This window comes from Bos taurus, unplaced genomic scaffold, assembly GCF_002263795.3.
Source record: "Bos taurus isolate L1 Dominette 01449 registration number 42190680 breed Hereford unplaced genomic scaffold, ARS-UCD2.0 Leftover_ScbfJmS_324_987_2391, whole genome shotgun sequence".
Taxonomy (NCBI): Eukaryota; Metazoa; Chordata; class Mammalia; order Artiodactyla; family Bovidae; genus Bos; species Bos taurus.
This window is the reverse complement of record NW_020191637.1, coordinates 38,598-62,722: the sequence shown is the minus strand read 5'-3', so window position 1 is coordinate 62,722 and position 24,125 is coordinate 38,598. Positions and strand designations below refer to the sequence as shown.

Here is a 24,125-nt window from a genome sequence, read left to right as displayed (position 1 = left end):
CACACAAGTCACCGTGAAGCAATACTTCTCCACTTAGCCAAAGCTAACAAAAGATTTCTGTTCTAGGTCAACCTAGAAGAGATCACGGAAGAGGTAAAGAAACTTAAAATCCATTAGCAAAGGCAGTTCAACCTCTCAAGAAACCTTGTGCTAGGCACAACACTCTTTTCTGGGGGTCCACTTTCCCTACAACCTCCTGATCCCATTCTGTACCCATTCCTTTGCTTCTCCCATCCTCAAACTGCCACCTGGAAGAAAGAACGACGTCGTTTTCCTTCAGAAAATGCGATTTCATGCCACATACCTTCTTTTAATACCAAGTCATACAGTTCCCTTCAGCAACCAAGAACTGACTTTTATATTGGCATTCGACAGATTGGTGAACATACCTATCAGTGATAGTAGCGCCCCTCCCCTCCCCCGCACGCACGCACACACACACACACACACACACACACACACCCAAGATCAGAACCAAACAAAACAAAAAAAATTGCTTTCTTACGTTTCACATGTCAGGATGGTGCCAGACACTCTTATTGGATAGTCAAAAATCTCTTTTGTTTCTGTGTAAAAGGGAGGTCCTTTCAAGGCGTGAATGTTTCAGAACTTGAATTTATTTGGAAATGACCCAGCTCTTCAGTACACTGTCGTCACTTAGTTTAGCACAGGATAGAAACTCGGGTAACCAAAACACCTGGAGAAACGATTGTATGTTCAGTTCAGTTCAGTGGCTCAGTCGTGTCTGACTCTTTGGGACCCCGTGGCCTGCAGGACGCTGGGCTTCCGTGTCCATCACCAACTCCAGGGGCTTGCTCAAACTCATGTCCATCGAATCAGTGATGCCATCCAACCATCTTAGCCTCTGTCGTCCCCTTCTCCTCTGCCTTCAATCAAGACTCTCATAGGCAGATATTTTCGAGTGTAATTAGTGTTCATAGTTTATCTAAAAGCTCATATCACATTTAATTTTTCGTTTTGTTCCTGTTCTTTCGAGGTACTTTCTCGTTGACAAGCTTGTGACAGATAGAACGATATAGCAATTTTTACCTTAGAACAAACCGAGGCACTATGAACATTTTGTGCTTCATGTTGATGACTCTTAGACATGTCTACAGTAGAGGAGCAAAAACAAAACTACTAGATATTTCATATTGACTAGTTCCCAGTTCACGGGACTCTGACATTCCCTGAGGTCAAAGTTTTCTTGTATTGGAAGCAGTTGGGTTTGCAAGGGCTGCCTTGTCTTGAGACCATTGAAATAAGAACTCAGAACTTGAGCACTATTATCAAAAATCACAAGGCTCACACTGACACAGACATCAATCCAGACAGACAAGACAAGACATCTTCCAGTTTTCCGCCTGAGATGGAAAAGATTTCTTTGAGCCGTTTTTTCTGGGGAGTGGGGGGTGGGGCTGGCGGCCAGGCAGGCTTTGGGAAGGAGCTCATGGTTTGGAATTGCATATGAAAAGAACCAGCTTTCCGGGTTCCAAGGAATCAAGTTTCCTTGGAAACCAACTTTGTCCGGTTCTATAGAATATCATGGCCCTCCTAGGTCAGGTCGTCTTTCCTTTCCGTAGCCCTCGTTTGATCCCTGAATTCTAGACAGCTTGGATTGCCTCTGTGGGCTGGATGGATTGTCCTCCCGTTTCACCGGGCGGCGGGAGCGAGGTCCCAGAGGCTCTCCTGGAACCGGGCGTGGGGGCGGGGCTCACCGGGAGCCCGTGGTGAAGGTGGGCAGCGCACCGGGAGCGCGCCCGGGGCGGGGCGAAGCCGGGCGGCGCGGGTCGGGAATCGGGTCGTGGCGGGGATGGGGGGCGGTCCCAGTTGTGCTCCGGGGATCCCCACTGCGGCTGGGAAGGCACCGGGAGCATGGCAGGGGCGGGGCGGCGCGGGGCGGGGGTCGGCTCCTGGCGGGGGTGGGGGAGGGCTTCCCCGTTGTCCTCTCGGGGGTCGCCGTGGCGGCTGGGAACGCCCACTGCGTGCGCTCCTGGGTCCCCAAGGGTCGGCATCCAGTGGGCGCGGCGGAGGGGTGCGGACCACAGGTCAGGGAACTGGGACTGCGTGGAGCAGGGAACCACGTAGTCCGCCCTCTGTTGGCACAACCTGGCGGTCGCAGAAAGGCCTCGCCTTTGGGCTCAAGGCCTTGACCGCTCCACCCCTTTGCTGAAAGGTCAGAGCCGCGCGGTTTTCCCAAGCAGCCGAGTGTCCGCTGCAAGTCCAAGGGCCAGAACCCTGAACTCTGGCCGGCTGGCCCAGCCCTGCTTCTGGCACTTTGGAGGCCAGCGGGCCCTTGACCACCTGCTGGGATGGGAAAGGGAAGGGTCCACGAATTGCACCCTAGAAACTTAGTAGGGTGCATGGGTTTCAAAACCCGGTGGCCGCCCAGGCAGCAAACAAGGGAGGAGGGCACCCTGCTGCCCTTTCATGGCAGCATCTGTGGCTGTCCTGCTGAGGGGGCCTTTCCATGGGGACCGTGTGCAGTACAAGTTTGGTGTTTTGGAACCGAATAATTAGAACGTGTAAAAATTTTAAATGATGTGGTGGTTTGATTCAAACAAAACAAAACCAAACAAAACAAAAAACCAAGCTCCAAGTTTTTTGCAAATTTAGGTCTTAATATTGAAGGCCTGTGTTCCTTCCACTGTGGCATTGTACGAAGAAATGTGCGGGTTTTTTTTTTTTTTTAATTTGCTTTTTGTGTTTCTTTTTTTTTAGAAAAGATTCCGAAAAATGAGGGAAACAGGAAGCCCAGAGGTGCCCCTGTAGTTTGGCGAAGGCCTTAGGAGGTCACTTGGAAATGCCGCTGTCTGTGAGGGGGGAGGGGGCACATGTGCACAGAGCTGTGCAGGCTTGTCCTTTGCATGGATGTTCTTTGTAGAAATCCACCTCGGAGCCATCTCCTGATGTGTAAGAATTTCCCAGACAAACCTTGAGCTAAGCAATGCGTTTTTTCCTTAGGAAATGTTGGTCTTCAGCGATGTTCAAAGCCTGTGTATTTCCGCTAGACTCTGGCTTCAGGTCGGTTCCCCCAAAAGGCTCCGAAGCGACCTGAACCAAACAGTAAGTTTTCCTCCTACCTTGTTCTCCTCATCTATGTTAAGAGTATACTTTAAGAGTATCCTGGCACATACATGTACTGCCTCACCCCTAACCTCAGTCGTGTGTTCCAAGAACTTCTGTCCGTTTATTTATTTGTTTTGGGTAACATTGAATTCGTTTTGACTATGCTGGGTCTTTGCTGCTCGCTGGAAGTTGCTAGGACCTCTGGACTGCAGTCTCCCATCTCTTGCTGACCTCTTGTTGACCTCTGCAGAATCCTGGTTGCTGGGAGCTTGTTAGTTCCTTGTTCCTTACCCGGACCTCCTGTGGTTAAGTGTTTTCTCTCCTCTGTGGCCTGGTAAGGCTGGGTGGTCATTGGCATCCCAAAGGTGGCTAGAAGTCAATGATTTAGGCAGGCTTGTGAATAGATATGGGAGAAGGCAATGGCACCCCACTCCAGTACTCTTGCCTGGAAAATCCCATGGACCCAAGAGCCTGGTAGGCTGCAGTCCATGGGGTCGCTCAGAGTCGGGCACGACTGAGCGACTTCACTTTCACATTTCACTTTCATGCATTGGAGGAGGACATGGCAACCCACTCCAGTGTTCTTGCCTGGAGAACCCCAGGGACTGCGGGGCCTGGTGGGCTGCCGTCCATGGGGTCACACAGACTCGGACACGACTGAAACGACTTCGCAGCAGCAGCAGCAGCAGCAGCAGCAGCAGCAGTGCATAGATATCAAAAGGGTTTAGAACAGTCAGGTAGGATCACACAAGTCACCGTGAAGCAATACTTCTCCACTTAGCCAAAGCTAACAAAAGATTTCTGTTCTAGGTCAACCTAGAAGAGATCACGGAAGAGGTAAAGAAACTTAAAATCCATTAGCAAAGGCAGTTCAACCTCTCAAGAAACCTTGTGCTAGGCACAACACTCTTTTCTGGGGGTCCACTTTCCCTACAACCTCCTGATCCCATTCTGTACCCATTCCTTTGCTTCTCCCATCCTCAAACTGCCACCTGGAAGAAAGAACGACGTCGTTTTCCTTCAGAAAATGCGATTTCATGCCACATACCTTCTTTTAATACCAAGTCATACATTTCCCTTCAGCAACCAAGAACTGACTTTTATATTGGCATTCGACAGATTGGTGAACATACCTATCAGTGATAGTAGCGCCCCTCCCCTCCCCCGCACGCACGCGCACACACACACACACACACACACACACACACCCAAGATCAGAACCAAACAAAACAAAAAAAATTGCTTTCTTACGTTTCACATGTCAGGATGGTGCCAGACACTCTTATTGGATAGTCAAAAATCTCTTTTGTTTCTGTGTAAAAGGGAGGTCCTTTCAAGGCGTGAATGTTTCAGAACTTGAATTTATTTGGAAATGACCCAGCTCTTCAGTACACTGTCGTCACTTAGTTTAGCACAGGATAGAAACTCGGGTAACCAAAACACCTGGAGAAACGATTGTATGTTCAGTTCAGTTCAGTGGCTCAGTCGTGTCTGACTCTTTGGGACCCCGTGGCCTGCAGGACGCTGGGCTTCCGTGTCCATCACCAACTCCAGGGGCTTGCTCAAACTCATGTCCATCGAATCAGTGATGCCATCCAACCATCTTAGCCTCTGTCGTCCCCTTCTCCTCTGCCTTCAATCAAGACTCTCATAGGCAGATATTTTCGAGTGTAATTAGTGTTCATAGTTTATCTAAAAGCTCATATCACATTTAATTTTTCGTTTTGTTCCTGTTCTTTCGAGGTACTTTCTCGTTGACAAGCTTGTGACAGATAGAACGATATAGCAATTTTTACCTTAGAACAAACCGAGGCACTATGAACATTTTGTGCTTCATGTTGATGACTCTTAGACATGTCTACAGTAGAGGAGCAAAAACAAAACTACTAGATATTTCATATTGACTAGTTCCCAGTTCACGGGACTCTGACATTCCCTGAGGTCAAAGTTTTCTTGTATTGGAAGCAGTTGGGTTTGCAAGGGCTGCCTTGTCTTGAGACCATTGAAATAAGAACTCAGAACTTGAGCACTATTATCAAAAATCACAAGGCTCACACTGACACAGACATCAATCCAGACAGACAAGACAAGACATCTTCCAGTTTTCCGCCTGAGATGGAAAAGATTTCTTTGAGCCGTTTTTTCTGGGGAGTGGGGGTGGGGCTGGCGGCCAGGCAGGCTTTGGGAAGGAGCTCATGGTTTGGAATTGCATATGAAAAGAACCAGCTTTCCGGGTTCCAAGGAATCAAGTTTCCTTGGAAACCAACTTTGTCCGGTTCTATAGAATATCATGGCCCTCCTAGGTCAGGTCGTCTTTCCTTTCCGTAGCCCTCGTTGGATCCCTGAATTCTAGACAGCTTGGATTGCCTCTGTGGGCTGGATGGATTGTCCTCCCGTTTCACCGGGCGGCGGGAGCGAGGTCCCAGAGGCTCTCCTGGAACCGGGCGTGGGGGCGGGGCTCACCGGGAGCCCGTGGTGAAGGTGGGCAGCGCACCGGGAGCGCGCCCGGGGCGGGGCGAAGCCGGGCGGCGCGGGTCGGGAATCGGGTCGTGGCGGGGATGGGGGGCGGTCCCAGTTGTGCTCCGGGGATCCCCACTGCGGCTGGGAAGGCACCGGGAGCATGGCAGGGGCGGGGCGGCGCGGGGCGGGGGTCGGCTCCTGGCGGGGGTGGGGGAGGGCTTCCCCGTTGTCCTCTCGGGGGTCGCCGTGGCGGCTGGGAACGCCCACTGCGTGCGCTCCTGGGTCCCCAAGGGTCGGCATCCAGTGGGCGCGGCGGAGGGGTGCGGACCACAGGTCAGGGAACTGGGACTGCGTGGAGCAGGGAACCACGTAGTCCGCCCTCTGTTGGCACAACCTGGCGGTCGCAGAAAGGCCTCGCCTTTGGGCTCAAGGCCTTGACCGCTCCACCCCTTTGCTGAAAGGTCAGAGCCGCGCGGTTTTCCCAAGCAGCCGAGTGTCCGCTGCAAGTCCAAGGGCCAGAACCCTGAACTCTGGCCGGCTGGCCCAGCCCTGCTTCTGGCACTTTGGAGGCCAGCGGGCCCTTGACCACCTGCTGGGATGGGAAAGGGAAGGGTCCACGAATTGCACCCTAGAAACTTAGTAGGGTGCATGGGTTTCAAAACCCGGTGGCCGCCCAGGCAGCAAACAAGGGAGGAGGGCACCCTGCTGCCCTTTCATGGCAGCATCTGTGGCTGTCCTGCTGAGGGGGCCTTTCCATGGGGACCGTGTGCAGTACAAGTTTGGTGTTTTGGAACCGAATAATTAGAACGTGTAAAAATTTTAAATGATGTGGTGGTTTGATTCAAACAAAACAAAACCAAACAAAACAAAAAACCAAGCTCCAAGTTTTTTGCAAATTTAGGTCTTAATATTGAAGGCCTGTGTTCCTTCCACTGTGGCATTGTACGAAGAAATGTGCGGGTTTTTTTTTTTTTTTAATTTGCTTTTTGTGTTTCTTTTTTTTTAGAAAAGATTCCGAAAAATGAGGGAAACAGGAAGCCCAGAGGTGCCCCTGTAGTTTGGCGAAGGCCTTAGGAGGTCACTTGGAAATGCTGCTGGCTGTGAGGGGGGGAGGGGGCAGATGTGCACAGAGCTGTGCAGGCTTGTCCTTTGCATGGATGTTCTTTGTAGAAATCCACCTCGGAGCCATCTCCTGATGTGTAAGAATTTCCCAGACAAACCTTGAGCTAAGCAATGCGTTTTTTCCTTAGGAAATGTTGGTCTTCAGCGATGTTCAAAGCCTGTGTATTTCGGCTAGACTCTGGCTTCAGGTCGGTTCCCCCAAAAGGCTCCGAAGCGACCTGAACCAAACAGTAAGTTTTCCTCCTACCTTGTTCTCCTCATCTACGTTAAGAGTATACTTTAAGAGTATCCTGGCACATACATGTACTGCCTCACCCCTAACCTCAGTCATGTGTTCCAAGAACTTCTGTCCGTTTATTTATTTGTTTTGGGTAACATTGAATTCGTTTTGACTATGCTGGGTCTTTGCTGCTCGCTGGAAGTTGCTAGGACCTCTGGACTGCAGTCTCCCATCTCTTGCTGACCTCTTGTTGACCTCTGCAGAATCCTGGTTGCTGGGAGCTTGTTAGTTCCTTGTTCCTTACCCGGACCTCCTGTGGTTAAGTGTTTTCTCTCCTCTGTGGCCTGGTAAGGCTGGGTGGTCATTGGCATCCCAAAGGTGGCTAGAAGTCAATGATTTAGGCAGGCTTGTGAATAGATATGGGAGAAGGCAATGGCACCCCACTCCAGTACTCTTGCCTGGAAAATCCCATGGACCGAAGAGCCTGGTAGGCTGCAGTCCATGGGGTCGCTCAGAGTCGGGCACGACTGAGCGACTTCACTTTCACATTTCACTTTCATGCATTGGAGGAGGACATGGCAACCCACTCCAGTGTTCTTGCCTAGAGAACCCCAGGGACTGCGGGGCCTGGTGGGCTGCCGTCCATGGGGTCACACAGACTCGGACACGACTGAAACGACTTCGCAGCAGCAGCAGCAGCAGCAGCAGCAGCAGCAGTGCATAGATATCAAAAGGGTTTAGAACAGTCAGGTAGGATCACACAAGTCACCGTGAAGCAATACTTCTCCACTTAGCCAAAGCTAACAAAAGATTTCTCTTCTAGGTCAACCTAGAAGAGATCACGGAAGAGGTAAAGAAACTTAAAATCCATTAGCAAAGGCAGTTCAACCTCTCAAGAAACCTTGTGCTAGGCACAACACTCTTTTCTGGGGGTCCACTTTCCCTACAACCTCCTGATCCCATTCTGTACCCATTCCTTTGCTTCTCCCATCCTGAAACTGCCACCTGGAAGAAAGAACGACGTCGTTTTCCTTCAGAAAATGCGATTTCATGCCACATACCTTCTTTTAATACCAAGTCATACATTTCCCTTCAGCAACCAAGAACTGACTTTTATATTGGCATTCGACAGATTGGTGAACATACCTATCAGTGATAGTAGCGCCCCTCCCCTCCCCCGCACGCACGCACACACACACACACACACACACACACACACACACACCCAAGATCAGAACCAAACAAAACAAAAAAAATTGCTTTCTTACGTTTCACATGTCAGGATGGTGCCAGACACTCTTATTGGATAGTCAAAAATCTCTTTTGTTTCTGTGTAAAAGGGAGGTCCTTTCAAGGCGTGAATGTTTCAGAACTTTAATTTATTTGGAAATGACCCAGCTCTTCAGTACACTGTCGTCACTTAGTTTAGCACAGGATAGAAACTCGGGTAACCAAAACACCTGGAGAAACGATTGTATGTTCAGTTCAGTTCAGTGGCTCAGTCGTGTCTGACTCTTTGGGACCCCGTGGCCTGCAGGACGCTGGGCTTCCGTGTCCATCACCAACTCCAGGGGCTTGCTCAAACTCATGTCCATCGAATCAGTGATGCCATCCAACCATCTTAGCCTCTGTCGTCCCCTTCTCCTCTGCCTTCAATCAAGACTCTCATAGGCAGATATTTTCGAGTGTAATTAGTGTTCATAGTTTATCTAAAAGCTCATATCACATTTAATTTTTCGTTTTGTTCCTGTTCTTTCGAGGTACTTTCTTGTTGACAAGCTTGTGACAGATAGAACGATATAGCAATTTTTACCTTAGAACAAACCGAGGCACTATGAACATTTTGTGCTTCATGTTGATGACTCTTAGACATGTCTACAGTAGAGGAGCAAAAACAAAACTACTAGATATTTCATATTGACTAGTTCCCAGTTCACGGGACTCTGACATTCCCTGAGGTCAAAGTTTTCTTGTATTGGAAGCAGTTGGGTTTGCAAGGGCTGCCTTGTCTTGAGACCATTGAAATAAGAACTCAGAACTTGAGCACTATTATCAAAAATCACAAGGCTCACACTGACACAGACATCAATCCAGACAGACAAGACAAGACATCTTCCAGTTTTCCGCCTGAGATGGAAAAGATTTCTTTGAGCCGTTTTTTCTGGGGAGTGGGGGGTGGGGCTGGCGGCCAGGCAGGCTTTGGGAAGGAGCTCAGGGTTTGGAATTGCATATGAAAAGAACCAGCTTTCCGGGTTCCAAGGAATCAAGTTTCCTTGGAAACCAACTTTGTCCGGTTCTATAGAATATCATGGCCCTCCTAGGTCAGGTCGTCTTTCCTTTCCGTAGCCCTCGTTGGATCCCTGAATTCTAGACAGCTTGGATTGCCTCTGTGGGCTGGATGGATTGTCCTCCCGTTTCACCGGGCGGCGGGAGCGAGGTCCCAGAGGCTCTCCTGGAACCGGGCGTGGGGGCGGGGCTCACCGGGAGCCCGTGGTGAAGGTGGGCAGCGCACCGGGAGCGCGCCCGGGGCGGGGCGAAGCCGGGCGGCGCGGGTCGGGAACCGGGTCGTGGCGGGGATGGGGGGCGGTCCCAGTTGTGCTCCGGGGATCCCCACTGCGGCTGGGAAGGCACCGGGAGCATGGCAGGGGCGGGGCGGCGCGGGGCGGGGGTCGGCTCCTGGCGGGGGTGGGGGAGGGCTTCCCCGTTGTCCTCTCGGGGGTCGCCGTGGCGGCTGGGAACGCCCACTGCGTGCGCTCCTGGGTCCCCAAGGGTCGGCATCCAGTGGGCGCGGCGGAGGGGTGCGGACCACAGGTCAGGGAACTGGGACTGCGTGGAGCAGGGAACCACGTAGTCCGCCCTCTGTTGGCACAACCTGGCGGTCGCAGAAAGGCCTCGCCTTTGGGCTCAAGGCCTTGACCGCTCCACCCCTTTGCTGAAAGGTCAGAGCCGCGCGGTTTTCCCAAGCAGCCGAGTGTCCGCTGCAAGTCCAAGGGCCAGAACCCTGAACTCTGGCCGGCTGGCCCAGCCCTGCTTCTGGCACTTTGGAGGCCAGCGGGCCCTTGACCACCTGCTGGGATGGGAAAGGGAAGGGTCCACGAATTGCACCCTAGAAACTTAGTAGGGTGCATGGGTTTCAAAACCCGGTGGCCGCCCAGGCAGCAAACAAGGGAGGAGGGCACCCTGCTGCCCTTTCATGGCAGCATCTGTGGCTGTCCTGCTGAGGGGGCCTTTCCATGGGGACCGTGTGCAGTACAAGTTTGGTGTTTTGGAACCGAATAATTAGAACGTGTAAAAATTTTAAATGATGTGGTGGTTTGATTCAAACAAAACAAAACCAAACAAAACAAAAAACCAAGCTCCAAGTTTTTTGCAAATTTAGGTCTTAATATTGAAGGCCTGTGTTCCTTCCACTGTGGCATTGTACGAAGAAATGTGCGGGTTTTTTTTTTTTTTTTAATTTGTTTTTTGTTTTCTTTTTTTTTAGAAAAGATTCCGAAAAATGAGGGAAACAGGAAGCCCAGAGGTGCCCCTGTAGTTTGGCGAAGGCCTTAGGAGGTCACTTGGAAATGCTGCTGGCTGTGAGGGGGGGAGGGGGCAGATGTGCACAGAGCTGTGCAGGCTTGTCCTTTGCATGGATGTTCTTTGTAGAAATCCACCTCGGAGCCATCTCCTGATGTGTAAGAATTTCCCAGACAAACCTTGAGCTAAGCAATGCGTTTTTTCCTTAGGAAATGTTGGTCTTCAGCGATGTTCAAAGCCTGTGTATTTCGGCTAGACTCTGGCTTCAGGTCGGTTCCCCCAAAAGGCTCCGAAGCGACCTGAACCAAACAGTAAGTTTTCCTCCTACCTTGTTCTCCTCATCTACGTTAAGAGTATACTTTAAGAGTATCCTGGCACATACATGTACTGCCTCACCCCTAACCTCAGTCATGTGTTCCAAGAACTTCTGTCCGTTTATTTATTTGTTTTGGGTAACATTGAATTCGTTTTGACTATGCTGGGTCTTTGCTGCTCGCTGGAAGTTGCTAGGACCTCTGGACTGCAGTCTCCCATCTCTTGCTGACCTCTTGTTGACCTCTGCAGAATCCTGGTTGCTGGGAGCTTGTTAGTTCCTTGTTCCTTACCCGGACCTCCTGTGGTTAAGTGTTTTCTCTCCTCTGTGGCCTGGTAAGGCTGGGTGGTCATTGGCATCCCAAAGGTGGCTAGAAGTCAATGATTTAGGCAGGCTTGTGAATAGATATGGGAGAAGGCAATGGCACCCCACTCCAGTACTCTTGCCTGGAAAATCCCATGGACCGAAGAGCCTGGTAGGCTGCAGTCCATGGGGTCGCTCAGAGTCGGGCACGACTGAGCGACTTCACTTTCACATTTCACTTTCATGCATTGGAGGAGGACATGGCAACCCACTCCAGTGTTCTTGCCTAGAGAACCCCAGGGACTGCGGGGCCTGGTGGGCTGCCGTCCATGGGGTCACACAGACTCGGACACGACTGAAACGACTTCGCAGCAGCAGCAGCAGCAGCAGCAGCAGCAGCAGTGCATAGATATCAAAAGGGTTTAGAACAGTCAGGTAGGATCACACAAGTCACCGTGAAGCAATACTTCTCCACTTAGCCAAAGCTAACAAAAGATTTCTCTTCTAGGTCAACCTAGAAGAGATCACGGAAGAGGTAAAGAAACTTAAAATCCATTAGCAAAGGCAGTTCAACCTCTCAAGAAACCTTGTGCTAGGCACAACACTCTTTTCTGGGGGTCCACTTTCCCTACAACCTCCTGATCCCATTCTGTACCCATTCCTTTGCTTCTCCCATCCTGAAACTGCCACCTGGAAGAAAGAACGACGTCGTTTTCCTTCAGAAAATGCGATTTCATGCCACATACCTTCTTTTAATACCAAGTCATACATTTCCCTTCAGCAACCAAGAACTGACTTTTATATTGGCATTCGACAGATTGGTGAACATACCTATCAGTGATAGTAGCGCCCCTCCCCTCCCCCGCACGCACGCACACACACACACACACACACACACACACACACCCAAGATCAGAACCAAACAAAACAAAAAAAATTGCTTTCTTACGTTTCACATGTCAGGATGGTGCCAGACACTCTTATTGGATAGTCAAAAATCTCTTTTGTTTCTGTGTAAAAGGGAGGTCCTTTCAAGGCGTGAATGTTTCAGAACTTTAATTTATTTGGAAATGACCCAGCTCTTCAGTACACTGTCGTCACTTAGTTTAGCACAGGATAGAAACTCGGGTAACCAAAACACCTGGAGAAACGATTGTATGTTCAGTTCAGTTCAGTGGCTCAGTCGTGTCTGACTCTTTGGGACCCCGTGGCCTGCAGGACGCTGGGCTTCCGTGTCCATCACCAACTCCAGGGGCTTGCTCAAACTCATGTCCATCGAATCAGTGATGCCATCCAACCATCTTAGCCTCTGTCGTCCCCTTCTCCTCTGCCTTCAATCAAGACTCTCATAGGCAGATATTTTCGAGTGTAATTAGTGTTCATAGTTTATCTAAAAGCTCATATCACATTTAATTTTTCGTTTTGTTCCTGTTCTTTCGAGGTACTTTCTCGTTGACAAGCTTGTGACAGATAGAACGATATAGCAATTTTTACCTTAGAACAAACCGAGGCACTATGAACATTTTGTGCTTCATGTTGATGACTCTTAGACATGTCTACAGTAGAGGAGCAAAAACAAAACTACTAGATATTTCATATTGACTAGTTCCCAGTTCACGGGACTCTGACATTCCCTGAGGTCAAAGTTTTCTTGTATTGGAAGCAGTTGGGTTTGCAAGGGCTGCCTTGTCTTGAGACCATTGAAATAAGAACTCAGAACTTGAGCACTATTATCAAAAATCACAAGGCTCACACTGACACAGACATCAATCCAGACAGACAAGACAAGACATCTTCCAGTTTTCCGCCTGAGATGGAAAAGATTTCTTTGAGCCGTTTTTTCTGGGGAGTGGGGGGTGGGGCTGGCGGCCAGGCAGGCTTTGGGAAGGAGCTCAGGGTTTGGAATTGCATATGAAAAGAACCAGCTTTCCGGGTTCCAAGGAATCAAGTTTCCTTGGAAACCAACTTTGTCCGGTTCTATAGAATATCATGGCCCTCCTAGGTCAGGTCGTCTTTCCTTTCCGTAGCCCTCGTTGGATCCCTGAATTCTAGACAGCTTGGATTGCCTCTGTGGGCTGGATGGATTGTCCTCCCGTTTCACCGGGCGGCGGGAGCGAGGTCCCAGAGGCTCTCCTGGAACCGGGCGTGGGGGCGGGGCTCACCGGGAGCCCGTGGTGAAGGTGGGCAGCGCACCGGGAGCGCGCCCGGGGCGGGGCGAAGCCGGGCGGCGCGGGTCGGGAACCGGGTCGTGGCGGGGATGGGGGGCGGTCCCAGTTGTGCTCCGGGGATCCCCACTGCGGCTGGGAAGGCACCGGGAGCATGGCAGGGGCGGGGCGGCGCGGGGCGGGGGTCGGCTCCTGGCGGGGGTGGGGGAGGGCTTCCCCGTTGTCCTCTCGGGGGTCGCCGTGGCGGCTGGGAACGCCCACTGCGTGCGCTCCTGGGTCCCCAAGGGTCGGCATCCAGTGGGCGCGGCGGAGGGGTGCGGACCACAGGTCAGGGAACTGGGACTGCGTGGAGCAGGGAACCACGTAGTCCGCCCTCTGTTGGCACAACCTGGCGGTCGCAGAAAGGCCTCGCCTTTGGGCTCAAGGCCTTGACCGCTCCACCCCTTTGCTGAAAGGTCAGAGCCGCGCGGTTTTCCCAAGCAGCCGAGTGTCCGCTGCAAGTCCAAGGGCCAGAACCCTGAACTCTGGCCGGCTGGCCCAGCCCTGCTTCTGGCACTTTGGAGGCCAGCGGGCCCTTGACCACCTGCTGGGATGGGAAAGGGAAGGGTCCACGAATTGCACCCTAGAAACTTAGTAGGGTGCATGGGTTTCAAAACCCGGTGGCCGCCCAGGCAGCAAACAAGGGAGGAGGGCACCCTGCTGCCCTTTCATGGCAGCATCTGTGGCTGTCCTGCTGAGGGGGCCTTTCCATGGGGACCGTGTGCAGTACAAGTTTGGTGTTTTGGAACCGAATAATTAGAACGTGTAAAAATTTTAAATGATGTGGTGGTTTGATTCAAACAAAACAAAACCAAACAAAACAAAAAACCAAGCTCCAAGTTTTTTGCAAATTTAGGTCTTAATATTGAAGGCCTGTGTTCCTTCCACTGTGGCATTGTACGAAGAAATGTGCGGGTTTTTTTTTTTTTTTAATTTGCTTTTTGTTTTCTTTTTTTTTAGAAAAGATTCCGAAAAATGAGGGAAACAGGAAGCCCAGAGGTGCCCCTGTAGTTTGGCGAAGGCCTTAGGAGGTCACTTGGAAATGCTGCTGGCTGTGAGGGGGGGAGGGGGCAGATGTGCACAGAGCTGTGCAGGCTTGTCCTTTGCATGGATGTTCTTTGTAGAAATCCACCTCGGAGCCATCTCCTGATGTGTAAGAATTTCCCAGACAAACCTTGAGCTAAGCAATGCGTTTTTTCCTTAGGAAATGTTGGTCTTCAGCGATGTTCAAAGCCTGTGTATTTCGGCTAGACTCTGGCTTCAGGTCGGTTCCCCCAAAAGGCTCCGAAGCGACCTGAACCAAACAGTAAGTTTTCCTCCTACCTTGTTCTCCTCATCTACGTTAAGAGTATACTTTAAGAGTATCCTGGCACATACATGTACTGCCTCACCCCTAACCTCAGTCATGTGTTCCAAGAACTTCTGTCCGTTTATTTATTTGTTTTGGGTAACATTGAATTCGTTTTGACTATGCTGGGTCTTTGCTGCTCGCTGGAAGTTGCTAGGACCTCTGGACTGCAGTCTCCCATCTCTTGCTGACCTCTTGTTGACCTCTGCAGAATCCTGGTTGCTGGGAGCTTGTTAGTTCCTTGTTCCTTACCCGGACCTCCTGTGGTTAAGTGTTTTCTCTCCTCTGTGGCCTGGTAAGGCTGGGTGGTCATTGGCATCCCAAAGGTGGCTAGAAGTCAATGATTTAGGCAGGCTTGTGAATAGATATGGGAGAAGGCAATGGCACCCCACTCCAGTACTCTTGCCTGGAAAATCCCATGGACCCAAGAGCCTGGTAGGCTGCAGTCCATGGGGTCGCTCAGAGTCGGGCACGACTGAGCGACTTCACTTTCACATTTCACTTTCATGCATTGGAGGAGGACATGGCAACCCACTCCAGTGTTCTTGCCTGGAGAACCCCAGGGACTGCGGGGCCTGGTGGGCTGCCGTCCATGGGGTCACACAGACTCGGACACGACTGAAACGACTTCGCAGCAGCAGCAGCAGCAGCAGCAGCAGCAGCAGTGCATAGATATCAAAAGGGTTTAGAACAGTCAGGTAGGATCACACAAGTCACCGTGAAGCAATACTTCTCCACTTAGCCAAAGCTAACAAAAGATTTCTCTTCTAGGTCAACCTAGAAGAGATCACGGAAGAGGTAAAGAAACTTAAAATCCATTAGCAAAGGCAGTTCAACCTCTCAAGAAACCTTGTGCTAGGCACAACACTCTTTTCTGGGGGTCCACTTTCCCTACAACCTCCTGATCCCATTCTGTACCCATTCCTTTGCTTCTCCCATCCTGAAACTGCCACCTGGAAGAAAGAACGACGTCGTTTTCCTTCAGAAAATGCGATTTCATGCCACATACCTTCTTTTAATACCAAGTCATACATTTCCCTTCAGCAACCAAGAACTGACTTTTATATTGGCATTCGACAGATTGGTGAACATACCTATCAGTGATAGTAGCGCCCCTCCCCTCCCCCGCACGCACGCACACACACACACACACACACACACACACACCCAAGATCAGAACCAAACAAAACAAAAAAAAATTGCTTTCTTACGTTTCACATGTCAGGATGGTGCCAGACACTCTTATTGGATAGTCAAAAATCTCTTTTGTTTCTGTGTAAAAGGGAGGTCCTTTCAAGGCGTGAATGTTTCAGAACTTTAATTTATTTGGAAATGACCCAGCTCTTCAGTACACTGTCGTCACTTAGTTTAGCACAGGATAGAAACTCGGGTAACCAAAACACCTGGAGAAACGATTGTATGTTCAGTTCAGTTCAGTGGCTCAGTCGTGTCTGACTCTTTGGGACCCCGTGGCCTGCAGGACGCTGGGCTTCCGTGTCCATCACCAACTCCAGGGGCTTGCTCAAACTCATGTCCATCGAATCAGTGATGCCATCCAACCATCTTAGCCTCTGTCGTCCCCTTCTCCTCTGCCTTCAATCAAGACTCTCATAGGCAGATATTTTCGAGTGTAATTAGTGTTCATAGTTTATCTAAAAGCTCATATCACATTTAATTTTTCGTTTTGTTCCTGTTCTTTCGAGGTACTTTCTCGTTGACAAGCTTGTGACAGATAGAACGATATAGCAATTTTTACCTTAGAACAAACCGAGGCACTATGAACATTTTGTGCTTCATGTTGATGACTCTTAGACATGTCTACAGTAGAGGAGCAAAAACAAAACTACTAGATATTTCATATTGACTAGTTCCCAGTTCACGGGACTCTGACATTCCCTGAGGTCAAAGTTTTCTTGTATTGGAAGCAGTTGGGTTTGCAAGGGCTGCCTTGTCTTGAGACCATTGAAATAAGAACTCAGAACTTGAGCACTATTATCAAAAATCACAAGGCTCACACTGACACAGACATCAATCCAGACAGACAAGACAAGACATCTTCCAGTTTTCCGCCTGAGATGGAAAAGATTTCTTTGAGCCGTTTTTTCTGGGGAGTGGGGGGTGGGGCTGGCGGCCAGGCAGGCTTTGGGAAGGAGCTCAGGGTTTGGAATTGCATATGAAAAGAACCAGCTTTCCGGGTTCCAAGGAATCAAGTTTCCTTGGAAACCAACTTTGTCCGGTTCTATAGAATATCATGGCCCTCCTAGGTCAGGTCGTCTTTCCTTTCCGTAGCCCTCGTTGGATCCCTGAATTCTAGACAGCTTGGATTGCCTCTGTGGGCTGGATGGATTGTCCTCCCGTTTCACCGGGCGGCGGGAGCGAGGTCCCAGAGGCTCTCCTGGAACCGGGCGTGGGGGCGGGGCTCACCGGGAGCCCGTGGTGAAGGTGGGCAGCGCACCGGGAGCGCGCCCGGGGCGGGGCGAAGCCGGGCGGCGCGGGTCGGGAACCGGGTCGTGGCGGGGATGGGGGGCGGTCCCAGTTGTGCTCCGGGGATCCCCACTGCGGCTGGGAAGGCACCGGGAGCATGGCAGGGGCGGGGCGGCGCGGGGCGGGGGTCGGCTCCTGGCGGGGGTGGGGGAGGGCTTCCCCGTTGTCCTCTCGGGGGTCGCCGTGGCGGCTGGGAACGCCCACTGCGTGCGCTCCTGGGTCCCCAAGGGTCGGCATCCAGTGGGCGCGGCGGAGGGGTGCGGACCACAGGTCAGGGAACTGGGACTGCGTGGAGCAGGGAACCACGTAGTCCGCCCTCTGTTGGCACAACCTGGCGGTCGCAGAAAGGCCTCGCCTTTGGGCTCAAGGCCTTGACCGCTCCACCCCTTTGCTGAAAGGTCAGAGCCGCGCGGTTTTCCCAAGCAGCCGAGTGTCCGCTGCAAGTCCAAGGGCCAGAACCCTGAACTCTGGCCGGCTGGCCCAGCCCTGCTTCTGGCACTTTGGAGGCCAGCGGGCCCTTGACCACCTGCTGGGATGGGAAAGGGAAGGGTCCACGAATTGCACCCTAGAAACTTAGTAGGGTGCATGGGTTTCAAAACCCGGTGGCCGCCCAGGCAGCAAACAAGGGAGGAGGGCACCCTGCTGCCCTTTCATGGCAGCATCTGTGGCTGTCCTGCTGAGGGGGCCTTTCCATGGGGACCGTGTGCAGTACAAGTTTGGTGTTTTGGAACCGAATAATTAGAACGTGTAAAAATTTTAAATGATGTGGTGGTTTGATTCAAACAAAACAAAACCAAACAAAACAAAAAACCAAGCTCCAAGTTTTTTGCAAATTTAGGTCTTAATATTGAAGGCCTGTGTTCCTTCCACTGTGGCATTGTACGAAGAAATGTGCGGGTTTTTTTTTTTTTTTAATTTGCTTTTTTGTTTTCTTTTTTTTTAGAAAAGATTCCGAAAAATGAGGGAAACAGGAAGCCCAGAGGTGCCCCTGTAGTTTGGCGAAGGCCTTAGGAGGTCACTTGGAAATGCTGCTGGCTGTGAGGGGGGGAGGGGGCAGATGTGCACAGAGCTGTGCAGGCTTGTCCTTTGCATGGATGTTCTTTGTAGAAATCCACCTCGGAGCCATCTCCTGATGTGTAAGAATTTCCCAGACAAACCTTGAGCTAAGCAATGCGTTTTTTCCTTAGGAAATGTTGGTCTTCAGCGATGTTCAAAGCCTGTGTATTTCGGCTAGACTCTGGCTTCAGGTCGGTTCCCCCAAAAGGCTCCGAAGCGACCTGAACCAAACAGTAAGTTTTCCTCCTACCTTGTTCTCCTCATCTACGTTAAGAGTATACTTTAAGAGTATCCTGGCACATACATGTACTGCCTCACCCCTAACCTCAGTCATGTGTTCCAAGAACTTCTGTCCGTTTATTTATTTGTTTTGGGTAACATTGAATTCGTTTTGACTATGCTGGGTCTTTGCTGCTCGCTGGAAGTTGCTAGGACCTCTGGACTGCAGTCTCCCATCTCTTGCTGACCTCTTGTTGACCTCTGCAGAATCCTGGTTGCTGGGAGCTTGTTAGTTCCTTGTTCCTTACCCGGACCTCCTGTGGTTAAGTGTTTTCTCTCCTCTGTGGCCTGGTAAGGCTGGGTGGGCATTGGCATCCCAAAGGTGGCTAGAAGTCAATGATTTAGGCAGGCTTGTGAATAGATATGGGAGAAGGCAATGGCACCCCACTCCAGTACTCTTGCCTGGAAAATCCCATGGACCCAAGAGCCTGGTAGGCTGCAGTCCATGGGGTCGCTCAGAGTCGGGCACGACTGAGCGACTTCACTTTCACATTTCACTTTCATGCATTGGAGGAGGACATGGCAACCCACTCCAGTGTTCTTGCCTGGAGAACCCCAGGGACTGCGGGGCCTGGTGGGCTGCCGTCCATGGGGTCACACAGACTCGGACACGACTGAAACGACTTCGCAGCAGCAGCAGCAGCAGCAGCAGCAGCAGCAGTGCATAGATATCAAAAGGGTTTAGAACAGTCAGGTAGGATCACACAAGTCACCGTGAAGCAATACTTCTCCACTTAGCCAAAGCTAACAAAAGATTTCTCTTCTAGGTCAACCTAGAAGAGATCACGGAAGAGGTAAAGAAACTTAAAATCCATTAGCAAAGGCAGTTCAACCTCTCAAGAAACCTTGTGCTAGGCACAACACTCTTTTCTGGGGGTCCACTTTCCCTACAACCTCCTGATCCCATTCTGTACCCATTCCTTTGCTTCTCCCATCCTCAAACTGCCACCTGGAAGAAAGAACGACGTCGTTTTCCTTCAGAAAATGCGATTTCATGCCACATACCTTCTTTTAATACCAAGTCATACATTTCCCTTCAGCAACCAAGAACTGACTTTTATATTGGCATTCGACAGATTGGTGAACATACCTATCAGTGATAGTAGCGCCCCTCCCCTCCCCCGCACGCACGCGCACACACACACACACACACACACACACACCCAAGATCAGAACCAAACAAAACAAAAAAAATTGCTTTCTTACGTTTCACATGTCAGGATGGTGCCAGACACTCTTATTGGATAGTCAAAAATCTCTTTTGTTTCTGTGTAAAAGGGAGGTCCTTTCAAGGCGTGAATGTTTCAGAACTTTAATTTATTTGGAAATGACCCAGCTCTTCAGTACACTGTCGTCACTTAGTTTAGCACAGGATAGAAACTCGGGTAACCAAAACACCTGGAGAAACGATTGTATGTTCAGTTCAGTTCAGTGGCTCAGTCGTGTCTGACTCTTTGGGACCCCGTGGCCTGCAGGACGCTGGGCTTCCGTGTCCATCACCAACTCCAGGGGCTTGCTCAAACTCATGTCCATCGAATCAGTGATGCCATCCAACCATCTTAGCCTCTGTCGTCCCCTTCTCCTCTGCCTTCAATCAAGACTCTCATAGGCAGATATTTTCGAGTGTAATTAGTGTTCATAGTTTATCTAAAAGCTCATATCACATTTAATTTTTCGTTTTGTTCCTGTTCTTTCGAGGTACTTTCTTGTTGACAAGCTTGTGACAGATAGAACGATATAGCAATTTTTACCTTAGAACAAACCGAGGCACTATGAACATTTTGTGCTTCATGTTGATGACTCTTAGACATGTCTACAGTAGAGGAGCAAAACCAAAACTACTAGATATTTCATATTGACTAGTTCCCAGTTCACGGGACTCTGACATTCCCTGAGGTCAAAGTTTTCTTGTATTGGAAGCAGTTGGGTTTGCAAGGGCTGCCTTGTCTTGAGACCATTGAAATAAGAACTCAGAACTTGAGCACTATTATCAAAAATCACAAGGCTCACACTGACACAGACATCAATCCAGACAGACAAGACAAGACATCTTCCAGTTTTCCGCCTGAGATGGAAAAGATTTCTTTGAGCCGTTTTTTCTGGGGAGTGGGGGGTGGGGCTGGCGGCCAGGCAGGCTTTGGGAAGGAGCTCAGGGTTTGGAATTGCATATGAAAAGAACCAGCTTTCCGAGTTCCAAGGAATCAAGTTTCCTTGGAAACCAACTTTGTCCGGTTCTATAGAATATCATGGCCCTCCTAGGTCAGGTCGTCTTTCCTTTCCGTAGCCCTCGTTGGATCCCTGAATTCTAGACAGCTTGGATTGCCTCTGTGGGCTGGATGGATTGTCCTCCCGTTTCACCGGGCGGCGGGAGCGAGGTCCCAGAGGCTCTCCTGGAACCGGGCGTGGGGGCGGGGCTCACCGGGAGCCCGTGGTGAAGGTGGGCAGCGCACCGGGAGCGCGCCCGGGGCGGGGCGAAGCCGGGCGGCGCGGGTCGGGAATCGGGTCGTGGCGGGGATGGGGGGCGGTCCCAGTTGTGCTCCGGGGATCCCCACTGCGGCTGGGAAGGCACCGGGAGCATGGCAGGGGCGGGGCGGCGCGGGGCGGGGGTCGGCCCCAGGCGGGGGTGGGGGAGGGCTTCCCCGTTGTCCTCTCGGGGGTCGCCGTGGCGGCTGGGAACGCCCACTGCGTGTGCTCCTGGGTCCCCAAGGGTCGGCATCCAGTGGGCGCGGCGGAGGGGTGCGGACCACAGGTCAGGGAACTGGGACTGCGTGGAGCAGGGAACCACGTAGTCCGCCCTCTGTTGGCACAACCTGGCGGTCGCAGAAAGGCCTCGCCTTTGGGCTCAAGGCCTTGACCGCTCCACCCCTTTGCTGAAAGGTCAGAGCCGCGCGGTTTTCCCAAGCAGCCGAGTGTCCGCTGCAAGTCCAAGGGCCAGAACCCTGAACTCTGGCCGGCTGGCCCAGCCCTGCTTCTGGCACTTTGGAGGCCAGCGGGCCCTTGACCACCTGCTGGGATGGGAAAGGGAAGGGTCCACGAATTGCACCCTAGAAACTTAGTAGGGTGCATGGGTTTCAAAACCCGGTGGCCGCCCAGGCAGCAAACAAGGGAGGAGGGCACCCTGCTGCCCTTTCATGGCAGCATCTGTGGCTGTCCTGCTGAGGGGGCCTTTCCATGGGGACCGTGTGCAGTACAAGTTTGGTGTTTTGGAACCGAATAATTAGAACGTGTAAAAATTTTAAATGATGTGGTGGTTTGATTCAAACAAAACAAAACCAAACAAAACAAAAAACCAAGCTCCAAGTTTTTTGCAAATTTAGGTCTTAATATTGAAGGCCTGTGTTCCTTCCACTGTGGCATTGTACGAAGAAATGTGCGGGTTTTTTTTTTTTTTAATTTGCTTTTTGTGTTTCTTTTTTTTTAGAAAAGATTCCGAAAAATGAGGGAAACAGGAAGCCCAGAGGTGCCCCTGTAGTTTGGCGAAGGCCTTAGGAGGTCACTTGGAAATGCCGCTGTCTGTGAGGAGGGGAGGGGGCACATGTGCACAGAGCTGTGCAGGCTTGTCCTTTGCATGGATGTTCTTTGTAGAAATCCACCTCGGAGCCATCTCCTGATGTGTAAGAATTTCCCAGACAAACCTTGAGCTAAGCAATGCGTTTTTTCCTTAGGAAATGTTGGTCTTCAGCGATGTTCAAAGCCTGTGTATTTCCGCTAGACTCTGGCTTCAGGTCGGTTCCCCCAAAAGGCTCCGAAGCGACCTGAACCAAACAGTAAGTTTTCCTCCTACCTTGTTCTCCTCATCTATGTTAAGAGTATACTTTAAGAGTATCCTGGCACATACATGTACTGCCTCACCCCTAACCTCAGTCGTGTGTTCCAAGAACTTCTGTCCGTTTATTTATTTGTTTTGGGTAACATTGAATTCGTTTTGACTATGCTGGGTCTTTGCTGCTCGCTGGAAGTTGCTAGGACCTCTGGACTGCAGTCTCCCATCTCTTGCTGACCTCTTGTTGACCTCTGCAGAATCCTGGTTGCTGGGAGCTTGTTAGTTCCTTGTTCCTTACCCGGACCTCCTGTGGTTAAGTGTTTTCTCTCCTCTGTGGCCTGGTAAGGCTGGGTGGTCATTGGCATCCCAAAGGTGGCTAGAAGTCAATGATTTAGGCAGGCTTGTGAATAGATATGGGAGAAGGCAATGGCACCCCACTCCAGTACTCTTGCCTGGAAAATCCCATGGACCCAAGAGCCTGGTAGGCTGCAGTCCATGGGGTCGCTCAGAGTCGGGCACGACTGAGCGACTTCACTTTCACATTTCACTTTCATGCATTGGAGGAGGACATGGCAACCCACTCCAGTGTTCTTGCCTGGAGAACCCCAGGGACTGCGGGGCCTGGTGGGCTGCCGTCCATGGGGTCACACAGACTCGGACACGACTGAAACGACTTCGCAGCAGCAGCAGCAGCAGCAGTGCATAGATATCAAAAGGGTTCAGAACAGTCAGGTAGGATCACACAAGTCACCGTGAAGCAATACTTCTCCACTTAGCCAAAGCTAACAAAAGATTTCTCTTCTAGGTCAACCTAGAAGAGATCACGGAAGAGGTAAAGAAACTTAAAATCCATTAGCAAAGGCAGTTCAACCTCTCAAGAAACCTTGTGCTAGGCACAACACTCTTTTCTGGGGGTCCACTTTCCCTACAACCTCCTTATCCCATTCTGTACCCATTCCTTTGCTTCTCCCATCCTGAAACTGCCACCTGGAAGAAAGAACGACGTTGTTTTCCTTCAGAAAATGCGATTTCATGCCACATACCTTCTTTTAATACCAAGTCATACATTTCCCTTCAGCAACCAAGAACTGACTTTTATATTGGCATTCGACAGATTGGTGAACATACCTATCAGTGATAGTAGCGCCCCTCCCCTCCCCCGCACTCACGCACACACACACACACACACACACACACACACACACACCCAATATCAGAACCAAACAAAACAAAAAAAATTGCTTTCTTACGTTTCACATGTCAGGATGGTGCCAGACACTATTATTGGATAGTCAAAAATCTCTTTTGTTTCTGTGTAAAAGGGAGGTCCTTTCAAGGCGTGAATGTTTCAGAACTTTAATTTATTTGGAAATGACCCAGCTCTTCAGTACACTGTCGTCACTTAGTTTAGCACAGGATAGAAACTCGGGTAACCAAAACACCTGGAGAAACGATTGTATGTTCAGTTCAGTTCAGTGGCTCAGTCGTGTCTGACTCTTTGGGACCCCGTGGCCTGCAGGACGCTGGGCTTCCGTGTCCATCACCAACTCCAGGGGCTTGCTCAAACTCATGTCCATCGAATCAGTGATGCCATCCAACCATCTTAGCCTCTGTCGACCCCTTCTCCTCTGCCTTCAATCAAGACTCTCATAGGCAGATATTTTCGAGTGTAATTAGTGTTCATAGTTTATCTAAAAGCTCATATCACATTTAAATTTTCATTTTGTTCCTGTTTTTTCGAGGTCTTTCTCGGATTGAGGCAGGAAACCCTGGCTTCCCTGGACTTGTGCAGGTGACCTCAGGGGGCTTCTCATGGTGGCTCTGAGAAGTCAGGGAAACTGGAGGTGGGAGGGGCCTCTCGGCACTCCACTGGGTTTGGTGCATTGGAAGAGGGCCTCATCTCCAGGTGAGGCAGGAACGTCCGGGTTCCTCTGATTTCAGACTCTGATCGCAGGGTCCCTGCAGACTGGGAACAGGAGAGTCAG

The 24,125-nt window shown here is 50.8% G+C and overlaps 1 long non-coding RNA gene across 7 annotated transcripts in view; it reads left to right on the top strand.

Annotated features, from left to right (window-relative positions):
• Nucleotides 1–2,798: 2,798 nt before the first annotated feature.
• The window catches only part of LOC132344779 (uncharacterized), a 40,077-nt gene continuing 18,750 nt past the window's right edge, over nt 2,799–24,125 (top strand). Inside the window, exons 1-6 of one of the 7 annotated variants that reach the window (XR_009493737.1) lie at nt 2,799–3,066; nt 6,780–6,881; nt 10,356–10,701; nt 14,171–14,516; nt 17,986–18,639; nt 21,799–23,932. This is a non-coding gene — a long non-coding RNA (uncharacterized lncRNA). Of the gene's footprint in view, nt 3,067–6,535; nt 6,882–10,355; nt 10,702–14,170; nt 14,517–17,985; nt 18,640–21,798; nt 23,933–24,125 lie in introns of all 7 variants that reach the window. The other 6 variants (XR_009493739.1, XR_009493740.1, XR_009493738.1 and 3 more) reach the window with 6 other exon arrangements.